The 6,000-nt window shown below is 41.5% G+C and overlaps 1 non-coding gene across 1 annotated transcript; it reads left to right on the top strand.

Annotated features, from left to right (window-relative positions):
- The first annotated feature begins 3,199 nt into the window (after positions 1–3,199).
- trnam-cau (transfer RNA methionine (anticodon CAU)) lies at positions 3,200–3,271 on the top strand. The gene has a single exon. It is a non-coding gene; the product is annotated as a tRNA-Met (tRNA).
- Positions 3,272–6,000: the final 2,729 nt, after the last annotated feature.

Here is a 6,000-nt window from a genome sequence, read left to right as displayed (position 1 = left end):
CATTATATCATTTTGAACAATTAATTTTTTTTAGATGAACTGTTATTCTAGTCGCCACAGCCTGAAAACCACTCCCAGCATTGCGGTCACCCTTGCATTTGTAAATTTGTAAATCAATTTTCTATTTTTAAAGGGATTATTAGAATTGTATCTACCATCCGCTCAGTTCGTTGCGAATGAGACGGAGAATTGGAGATATATTTGGATAATTTTCCTTAGTCCAAATTTGAACAGAAGCATAAAGGAGGGAATCACGCACAGCACTTCATGAAACTCACCCGCTAAACATTGAAAAGTGACAGCGTTCAATCAAAGGATGGCCTATTTATTCATTTGTTTTTCGCGGAGGATAGAAAAATTACAACAGTATGCAACTTGGGCAACATAACTGAGCATGGAAAAACACAATGGGACTGGGCAGGATAAGACGAAGTACAAATTAGATGTGCAATGTTGACTGGGTTGTGAGACGGAGCAGGGATACATGGCAGGGAGAAGGTACATACGAAAGTGGGAATGCTAACTGTTTAAAGAGTACTGTACAACTCGAATGTGTAATGCAGACAGAAGGCTGGATATTCAATGGGTTCTCAGATGGGTGAATAGACTGGAATCTTGGCATGATAAAGGTGCAATAGGGATTAGAAAGGGTAAAGGCATACCCCTATTTTCTATCACCGCTCCTCGATCTTCTGACCAAAATATGTTACTTTACACGTCCTTACATTGATTAAATTGAATCTGTCACGTGTCTGCCGATTCCACCAACCTGTCGATACCCTCATGACAACTATCAATATCTTCTTCACTAAATTTCGTAATATTTTCAATTTTTGCATCATTGGAAAATTTTGAGATTGCAATCTGTACGCCCACATATAAGTCAGTAACATAAATCAAGAAAAGCAAGTTTCTCTCTCAATACCATTCACAATCAGAAATAAGTAAAGTTTTTTGTAATATGTGCTTTAACAAGTTTGTACTAATAATCAAACTGTTGCATAATCAAATTCTAACTATGCGAAACAACAATGACTCAAAATGCCACATGGTTCAAAATAAAATGCCTCCAGTACTAATACATTCACTTAAAAAGCAGTTTTGCTGATTTATCGGGATTCAAATTATGATTGCAGAGGAATGCAGCGTATTGGTAGATTTCGAAATTAAATGGCCAACACATTTACTATTTCGAAATTCCTCTGTCCCAGGTTCAATATAATGTGAACAATCCTGGCCTGCTGTGTCCCTCTGTTGATGTCTAATCTTCAGTCTAACAGAGTATGCTGTCATCTACCATCCGCAACCCAGGCCAGTGACAGAACGGAAGAAATGCACATGGACAGTCGGTGTTGCAGAGGCAGATCCAACTGGAACTAATGATTGGATGTCAGCAGTAAATCCCAAAGAGAATTCAATATTAATGTACTTTCCCATGCAGTCGGCATAATTTGGAACTTGTTATTGTCTGGAGCAGTTGAGCCGATTAGCACTGCTGTATTTACAGGAAATCTAGATAATCAGAAGATGGAGAATGAATTTCAGAGATAAACAGATAATGTTGCATTGCAGATTTTGAATAGAGGATCGTGTGGAATCATGTACTAATCAGACCAAAAGGCCCGGTTTCAATTCGGTATATTCCAGATAGAATGAGTACAGATTTGAAAAGTGTCTCAGACAGAGCTAGATTTTTAATGAATATCACACTCATATGTCGTCCCAGAGACAGAGCAATATTGAATGAGTCCAATGCTCATACATATAGAATCCTTAGAATGGATATAAGAAAGAGAGAGGCCATTCGGCCCTTTCTGTGCTGTTCTATACAAGAATAACTCATCTCGTCCCTTTCCCAGTCATTACCTCGAAACCCTGCAAATCAGTTCTCCTCAGGCGCTAGTCCCATTCCCCTTTGACAACCCTGATTTGATGCTGGCGCTGCCACACTCTCAGGCAGTGCATTTCAGGCGCTAAACTCTCAGCACATCAAAAAATATCCTACTCTGCTGTGCCAATGGGGACTGTTTATTCTTCATCTACTCTCCTTAGACAGGACCCACAAACCCACCACCGCTACCATCTAGAAGGACAGCGGCAGCGCATACATGGGGTCCCCAGTATCTCGAAGATTCACTCTAAGCCACTCCCCTTCCTGATTTGGAAATATATCGCCATTCCTTCCCTGTCACTGGGGCAAAATATTGGAACTCTCTCCCTAACACTGTAAGGCGAGCAGTGCTGTGGGTGTATCTGTACCTCAGGGACTGTTGTGGTTCAAGAAAGCAGCTTATTGTCAAGGTCAATTAGAAATGGGGAATGAATGCTGGCCGACCGAGTGAGCCCACACCTGACGTAAATAAACAAAACAAATAAAATCTCGCAACCACAACCGGAGACTGACAGATACAGACCAAATCTCAATCACATACATCTGTTGGATACAAAATGAATTCGCCAATCACTCTCACGAACAAAGGATAGCATGCAGTCTATATTGGGCTTCATTTAACCATTTTCAGGTTAACCAGAGTTTTACACAAGAACAGGGAACATCTTAACACAACATACAACATGTTAACCCAACACTGAACATCAGAGACCAGAAAGATTTTATTTTGCCGAACAGAGAACATCTTTAAGTAGAATATGTTTACACAACAGGAAAAAAGTTCACAGAACTGGTGACATATCAACAGAACTGAAAAATATATTGACACGCAATGGATCCTATGTACACAGCCGGAAACACATTTACAACAACAGGGAAGCATCTTATACAACAGAAAGCAACTCGCAACAACAGAGAGAGCAGTTACACAGCAGAAAATATATTTACAACAGTGAAACACTGTACACAACAACAGTGAACATCTTTGAACATCAAAGAGCCCAGTTACACAGTTGGAAATATATTTGCAAATATATCCTTGCAACACAAAATTCCTTTACATTAGTGGCCAATTCTCCAGTTCCGTGTCTTGCCGGTTCCCAGCAGATTTGTCTATCGTTACATATGTCCAGACAGTCTCTCTTGCTGATTCTGTCAGCGCCATTCTCTGTTCATTGCGTTCTTTACGTGACGTCGTGGAACTGTGCAGCCAGACTGAACCTCCGGACACTGGGGCTGATGTTAAACAATGTAGAAGTGAATATTTGACTGGCTACTTTGATAGGCAGTAGAATGTTGGCATGCCGTAGCAGAGTGGCGCAGCGGAAGCGTGCTGGGCCCATAACCCAGAGGTCGATGGATCGAAACCATCCTCTGCTATTTCTATTCGCAACGATAACAAAACCATTTGACGACAATCGCGAAACTTTTCCAGTGTTTGAGTGGAGATTATTGACAGGGGCTTGCGTCAGTTCCCTTTTCTGTTCAGTGCTTCAAACTGCAGCAGATCACTTTGACAAGCACACAAGCTGTCAAGGCTGTGAACATCCACCAGTACATATTCGTGACCTTGGTGCAGGGCATAATTTGTGGATAATGTGAATCTTGGAAGCATTGTGAACTGTGAGAAGGATAGTGTGAATTTCAAAGAGGAGATTGACAAATTGTCGGAATGAGTGGACATGTTGCCGATGAAATTCAAAGCAGAGAATTGTGAAGTGATTCATTCTCGTTGGAAGGTAATAGCGAAGCAATAAAAAGTACATGAAACAGCTGCAAATGAGGCGCAGGAGCAGACGTAGCTGGTTGTGTTTGTGCTTATGTTATTGGACAGGGTCAGGACAGGTGGAGAGATGGTTTAATAAAGCATATTGAATTCTATCCTTTATTGGTAGGGGCACAGAGTACAAGAGTAAGGAGGTTATGTTCAAATGGTGTAGAACACAAAACCATGCACAGCTGGCGTATGTCCAGTTCTGGGGCCACGATTTCGGAAGGATGTGAAGACATTGGAGAGAGCGCAGAAAAGGTTCACGAAAATGTTTGCAGAACTGAGGAACTTCACTAATGAGAAAGGTTTATAGACTTTGGAACTGTTTTCCTTGGGGAATTGAATGTTGAAAGGAGATTTGATAGAGGCATTAATTTTCCTGACACGTCTGGATAGAGTCGATAGGGACAAACTGTTCCCACTCGTGGAATGATGAAAAATGAGAGAGACCAGATTTAACATCATTAGCAAAGGAAGGAATAGAAACATGAGGAAAACATTTTTCACACAGCAAATGCTTAATGTGTGGAATGCATTGCCGGAGAGTGCGATGGAGGCAGGTTCAATCGAAACATTCCATAAGGAATTTGACTGTTACTTAAAAAGGAAGAGTGTGCAGAATTACAGGGAGAAGGCGGAGATGTTCATTTTCTGTCAGAACATTAATACATTCTCATTCGTCACTCATCACTGAATCGAGTTTGCACTGTTCTCTTGTCGTTTCTAAACAAGGAGAAGCGCAGCAATGGTTAAACGACAGAAGAGTTGGTGGTATAAATATAAAGGAGCAAGCCAATAATCTAAATATGTATCTAAAAAGGTGGTGAGGATGGCAGAACGATAAACAGCTGCCGCCCGAATAAAAAAAAAACAAGAGTAAAATCAAAACCTGCAAAGAAACCTTGAGGCAAAATGGAGCTGAGTTTAACGCCTGAATTTATTTTACTCGGTGCTGAGTCTGGAAGGTTGTACAATGTTTCAATGAGATATGAGGTTCTGTTTCTGGAAATTATATTGAGCTTCATTGGAACATTGCAGGAGGCTTAGATGGAAAGATGGGCATAAAGCAAGGTGAAGAATTAAAATGACAGGAGAGTGTGATATCCGAGTGATGTTTGTCATCTGAACAGAGATATCATTTAATCTGGCCTATTTTAGAGGCAGCTTTACAAGCAAAATAACTGTTTGAAATAAATATATTGATAGAAATCAATCTTACACCTGGAATTTGTGTTTCGTGCTCTGAACAGTGAGGAGGGATAATGCAATTTATTACTCCAACAATTCTAATCCATTTTCTTGTTTCCTCATCAAACGATCGGCTCCCAATAGTGTTGACAGGGATTTCAAACATTTATGTCCCACTTCCTACAGTTTGTTCTCGTCCCTTCCCCTCCAGTACTGTGAATGTTTCCCCTTGTTCTCACCTTCTTCCCCACAATTCTTCTCATTCAATGCATAATCCTTTGTGATTTCTGCCAATTCTAGCTTGCTCCTACCACAAACACACTCCCTTTCCCTTTCGCAGTGCTTTCTTTACTCTGAATTGATCTTTCCCTCTGTACAGCTTTTCCCATTTCCCATCAACGAAAACAAATTTACCTGTCTCTCCTCAAGAGTTCCAAGGCCTCTAACATCCCTTCCAGATGAAAGGCCGATTACAATCATAGAATCCCTATAGTGCCGAAAGTGGCCATTCAGTCCATCGAGTCTTCGCTGACCATAATCCCACCCCAGAATTGTAACCCCATGTATTTACTCTATTAGCCTGCCTGACACATAAGAGACAATTTAGCATTGCTAATCCACCAAACCCGCACAGCTTTGGACTGTGGGACGAAACCAGAGTGCCCAGAGGAAACCCACGCAGACACGGGAAGAACGTGCAGACTCCACACATACAGTAACCCAAGGGGGGAATTAATCCCGGGTCCCTTTCCTCTTCCAAATTATGCAACTGCTTTTGCTGCTCACAGCGTTATCTGTTCTGAATTGTGAAGACAAAACAAAGATTGAATACTCACCGTGTGCGATCCCTCCATTCATTTCAAAAGTGCTGCTCCACATTTGAGTTCTGGGCGGCTACCTTTTTCATTCTCCGCTTGTTTTCACAATGGTTTCTCTGTCTCTGGCCTTTTCTCGTGTTCCAAAGAAGCTCAGTGCACCACTCCTCGAGCCATTGGTATCTTCAGTTGTTCTTTGACTGTTTTGTGCAGCCTTTCACCAAAAGTGCATTTAATTTCTCCTGTGGGAGGAAACTGGAGCATTCAGAGAAAACCCACGCAGACAGCGGGGCGGGGGGGGAAATTCGAACTCCACACAAACTCCCACCCAAGGG

Source organism: Mustelus asterias, unplaced genomic scaffold (assembly GCF_964213995.1).
Source record: "Mustelus asterias unplaced genomic scaffold, sMusAst1.hap1.1 HAP1_SCAFFOLD_74, whole genome shotgun sequence".
Taxonomy (NCBI): Eukaryota; Metazoa; Chordata; class Chondrichthyes; order Carcharhiniformes; family Triakidae; genus Mustelus; species Mustelus asterias.
This window is presented reverse-complemented; position numbering and strand designations above follow the sequence as displayed.